Genomic DNA, 6,000 nt, shown 5'->3' on the forward strand with positions numbered 1-6,000 from the left:
TTGCCTGCACAGGAGTTAGGCCAGAGAGGTGGGAAATTAACACCTTCTGTGAGCAATGCTTGATTAACTATTGATGGGAGGTGGAATATAAATATTCCTCTGGTGATGTAATAGAAGAGTGAGTGCTACACTGCTTCAGTCACCCGAGTAGTAGTTGTTATTTTTTTTTTAGCCACCCCTGACCAGGGATTGAACCTGGTCCCTCAGCAGTGAAAGACATAGTCCCAACCACTGGACTGCCAGGGAATGCCCAATGTTGTCTTTATGAATCTTGCTTTGTTTGCTGCCAGCTCTTTTCTGTTTCACTTCTCCATTCCCAGCCAGTATTCCTTTCTCCTTCAGAAAACAAAACAAAACCACTATATTTTGAATCCTTACAAACCACTATGCATGGAATTGTTTCAGTTTGTATTAAAAATGTAAATATATGAAGAGAAAAGTAAATCTGAGGCTATACCTAGATCAAGTATAATATGATTAGTGGATTACCTTGTAGCAAAGTTCCTGAAATAATTAGTAACAGCATTTCCAATTTAAGGGGATTTAACTGCCTAGTTTCTGCCTTCCAAATTTGGCCATGAGTAGAAGCCCACATGGCTGCTCCTATGGTGTTTTGTCCCACACCAGCATCTAGGGCAGGAGTACCTGTTCTACCTACTCATCTCAGAGTACTTATTCTTAGGTCTGATAGGTCTTTATCTTCTAATATTTTCATATATTGATACATTTTCTTTGTTCATGTTTGACTATGAAAATTTTTTCCAATCCCTACCTTGGCAAAAAGAGGCCACTTTTAATAGAGTCTATCATTTGAGTGCTTTCTGGATTATTAGAGAATTAATATGCCTGAGGACTGCAAAGCATTTGTTTTTTTCCACTTTGCAAAACTGGTGAGATAGGTGTCATACAAAAAAATCATCTTTTTAGTGTTCAATAAGTCATAGTGGCACTTTATAGGCATAGTTTATTTATAGACCTTGTGTGGGTAAGAATTTCACTTAAAATGCCATTGCTTAAGAGATTCAGGGAAACATTTTAAATAGAAGGTGTGAAAATATTCCTCTTTGTCCTCAGGTCTCCCAGATCTAGATAAAGACACCAGAGCTCTGTGTAAAGGGGGGAATCAAAATACTCCTTGAAGTCGATAGTTTCTAGAAAATTGGCATTCTTTTCAAATTATTGAAACTTTAATTCATACTGATAGATTTCAGGAATATTTTACTTTGTGGAAACAAAGGAATCCTTAGTGTCACAGGCTCATTAATCACATTTGCAATTTATTTAAAGTTTCCCTAAAATTGAAATTAATTTGTATGAGAATAAAATGTGATAGAGTTATGAAAAAAGGGGTTTATTTATTCGTTTGTTGACTTTTGTGAGGCTTAATTTTTTTCCTAGCTAAAAAGATTCTTCCTATGAAACATATAAAATATTAAATGTGACAAAAATAGTACTAATTCAATAAGTCAGCAAAAACTTATTGAATATTCACTATGTAACAGTTATTGTTCCACTCACCTTAGATATTATATACTACCATATGTAAAATAGATAGCTAGTGGGAAGCAGCCACATAGCACGGGGAGATCAGCTAGGTGCTTTGTGTCCACCTAGAGGGGTGGGATAGGGAGGGTGGGAGGGAGATGTAAGAGAGAGGAGATATGGGGATATATGTTTATGTATAGCTGATTCACTTTGTTATACAGCAGAAACTAACACACAATTGTAAAGCAATTATACTCCAATAAAGATGTTAAAAAAAAAGTACACAAAATAAATAAAAATCCTTACTTTATTAGAGCTTGCTCTCTGGCATAATGTAATATGAATCATAAAATTCCATTACTCATTATATGGAACATATAAAAATCTATGGTTTATTATTTGTTAACTATAGAGATTTACTTTGGAGTGTTGCAATTATTAAATGCATGTTGCCATATCTACAGGTATTACTTAGAGTAACAATTTTTTGGTCTGGCTAATTATACCAAAGTTAGTGTGTCCACAGTAATACTTGTCCTTCCTGCTCATCTCTCTTCTCTTTTATAAGTGACTAGCTCAGTGGATCAACCAGAATGAGAAATGTCTGATCTGTCTGTTGTTCTGCACTCTAACAGACTGCCTGTTTTTGTTTTTGTCTTTCTAACAAGTCAATTGAAAAGTAATTTCACTTGTGCTATTTGGGTGTGATTTCAGTTGCTTCAGTGAGAGGAAAGTGGAAATATATCTCTGACTGTGTGATATATCTCTGTTAGAACAGATGTATTTCAAACTAACTCATACTAAGTCACCTGACAAACATAGATACAAGTAACAAATCGTAGGGTCTCCAAGGTAGCCAGTGGTTCCCATGGTATGAGAAGACCATGCTGAAAGCTAAGTAGAAGACAAAGCCACAAAATAGAAAGGACAATTTTGCTGGGGAATGAAAATAATTTCCAAAATATCAAGTATAAAGTAGTAAAATCAGAAAAACACTAGATAACTATAACAAAGAAATATCCAAGAATGATTTATTGAATGTCAGTCAGCTGCTGTGCCTTAAGCTAGGTCTTAGCATGGAGTGGGGGATAAAGTAGACCAGACTTCGTTTCTTTCCATGTTAAGTTTATAGTCTACTGGGGGATGTCTACTGGCGGATATTGACATTTAATAAAGAAACACACACATGTAAGCAATATTATAAATTATCTTAAGCGCTGTGAAGGAAAAGAATAGAATGTTATGAGAAAAATCAATGGAGTGATTTAATGTATTTTGAGCAATAAAAGAAAGCACTTTTCCCTCACTGAAATTTAAGCTGAGACCTGAAGCACTAGGGGAAAGAAGTCTCTAAGGAGTAAAAAGAAATTCGATCATTCTGGGAACTAATAGATGGACAGTGTACCTTGACCATAGCGAGCAAGGAGTGAAATGTGAGGAGGCAGAATAAACAGGTTTCAGAGTCAGAGGCTCGTAGGTCATCCTCATCAGTTTTCTTTTATCCTAAGAGCAACAAGAACCAGTCCAGAGTTTTAAGCAAAGAGAAAACATCAGCTTTAAGTTTTACAAAGCATGTATTAGCTTTCTACTGCAACAGTCAGGGGTTAGGAGCACAAAGTGGATGTGTAACAGTACAACTGAAAGACAATGTTGGTCTGAACCTGATTCTTAGTAGAGGAAATAGAGGGTAATTGAGAATTTATATCATCTATATCCATATCTATATTTATATCTTGTCAAAAGTTATTCTGTTTCGCAATCAACCCTAGAGGATCAGGGCAGATCTTGAGAGTTGAAATGATGATATAGTACAGTGGTACAGATAGGAATAGAGAAAAATTTGCCACCTGCTTGATTGATAACTTGGACTTAGCATATTCAACTACATTAAACTGTTTTTACTACTTGGTGTTGTATAATACATTATACCTTGGCATCAAATGTAAGACATATCTATGTGTATATATATATATATATATATATATATACACACACACACACTCATATATATGTGTGTATGCAACAAATATAGTTTAGGTGCCTTAAAAACATCACTGTCTACTCACTTATGAGATCCAATCTTTTTACAAAAGGGTCAGCAAAATTTTCTGTAAAGAAGAAGATAGAAACTATTTTCAGCTTTATAGGTAGAGGGTCTCTGTTGCAATTACTTAACTCTGTCTCTATAGTGTAAAAGCAGCCATGGTTGATATTTAAACAAGTGGTCATGGGCAGAATTGGCCTAACTCTAGCCTGCCAAACTGTAAAACCTTTAAATAAACATAGGACAGACTGGAAGGAAGAAACATTGGTATCAGGGTCTAACGTGCCCCTCTCCACTAATAATAGAGTAGTAGAAACTTGGTATGATAAATTAGGAGAAGTTTATCAAATACATGATTTTGAAATATTCCTGGGTCACTGTTATGTTAAAGTGACTTTATCTATGACATGAAGTTGGACAATTTTGATACTGAAGTTTTTCATATTTTTCTACAGTATTACCTATTGGTATGTGTTGTGGTATATGACTGTCAAAATAACAAACAAATGAAAAAGTGTGAAAAATTGAAATGGCAAGATTGTTGAAGTAGCTTTAACATAGTGATGTGCTGAAATCTAGGGGCTGAGATATACTGCGAATTTTGATATAGTGAAATTTAATCAATATTAAACAGTGACCAATGTGCCTGACTGCCCAATGTGCCTAGCAGGCAACACTAATACTCTCCCGGCACAAATAAGAACATTGTCAATGAGACTATCAAGGGCAAGAAAAGGGAAAACAGAAAATCACTTACAGACTAGCTGATTCTAAGAAGAATGCAGAATGTTTTATATAGAACTCCCAAAAAAATTATCTATGGCATTTTTATCTGCTAGTACTACATAATGCAACTGAATCAACTGAATATATCCAATGCTTTATTTGAACAATTTGATACATAAACAGTTACACATATGCATGTGTGTGTGTATATTCAAATTTTATTTGCATGAGTGGTGGGTTGAATATACTCCTCCCAATGACAGCTACATTTCACTGCATGGAGCCTGTGACTATGTTACATCAATGGTAAAAGGGACTTTGCAGGTGTGATTAATGTAGGATTTGAGATAAGAAGATTTGCCTGGGTTATCCAGGTGGACCCAATGTAATCACTAACATTCTTATAAGAAGGAGACAGGTGGGTCAATTGGTAGTAGGAGCTAGGACTCAAAGCTGGAGTGGTTCTAGGAAGGAACTAGGAGCCAAGGAATACAGGCAGCCTGCAAGAGCTGAAAAAGACAAAGAAACAATTTTTCCCTGAAGCCTCAAGAGAGAATGCTGCCCTATTGACACCATGATTGGAAACTTCTGACCTTCAGAACTGTAAGAAAACAAATTTGTGTTGTTTTAAGTCATTAAATTTGAGGTAGTTTGTTACAGTAGCACTAGGAAACTAACACAATATGTAAAGTAAGTCATGCCCTGCACTACCTAGGATTCTTTTTCCTAGGAGCTGTATAAATATTTTGGCTCCTGTTGTTGACATAATTTTGTGGGTGATTAATTATGGAACTCATTTGTCACATTGTGTTTGATGTGGCTGAGCTTTCAATCTGAAAATTTAAATTTTAACTTTTGAGGAATATATTTTTAACATGCCGCTTGCATAAGCTATTTTATTTTTTCTCATCCATGTGTAAAACTCAGTGATGCAGTTACAAGGATGCAACATTATTTGAAATGTGAAACCAAATAAATTAGATAGAAATGATTCATATTTGTTAATATGAAAGCATAAGATCAGAATATAGTAATTCCAGCAAAACATTTGCTACTATTGACAGGCTAAGAATTTAATTTTCAGCAAAAGTGCATTCGCAAGTTTCACTTTTGTTTTGTAATAAAATGTCAGTTTCAGGAGATATTGAAATGTAAACAGGAAATAGGTGGCAGCCTCAGATCAGATCTACATCACACAGTATACTTATTGACACCAAGTATTTCACGATTGTTATCTTTAAACTAAATAATCATCTCCCTGATTTCTTTTGTTTTATATATTTGGTAGCATATATATGTCCATGCCGCTCTCTCACTTTGTCCCAGCTTACCCTTCCCCCTCCCCGTGTGCTCAAGTCCATTTTCTAGTAGGTCTGCATCTTTATTTCTGTCCTGCCCCTAGGTTCTTCATGACCGTTTTTTTTTTTTTTTTTAGATTACATATATGTGTTAGCATACAGTATTTGTTTTTCTCTTTCTGACTTACTTCACTCTGTATGACAGATTCTAGGTCCATCCACTTCACTACAAATAACTCAATCCCTGATTTCTTCTTAGGACTACACACAACTTTTGTATGTGCAGCACTTTTGTATTTCCTTATAGGGATACTATATATGAATGAGGAGACATATGCCAAAAGTGATGAATGGTGGAAAGAATCTTGAGCTAGGAAACAGCATGAGGAAATTGAAATGTTTGAAAGATAGGTTATATGGGATGAAGAGAGAGAAAAGGGGTATATT

Source organism: Monodon monoceros, unplaced genomic scaffold (genome assembly GCF_005190385.1).
Source record: "Monodon monoceros isolate NGI ecotype Baffin Bay Population unplaced genomic scaffold, NGI_Narwhal_1 Super_Scaffold_11, whole genome shotgun sequence".
Taxonomy (NCBI): domain Eukaryota; kingdom Metazoa; phylum Chordata; class Mammalia; order Artiodactyla; family Monodontidae; genus Monodon; species Monodon monoceros.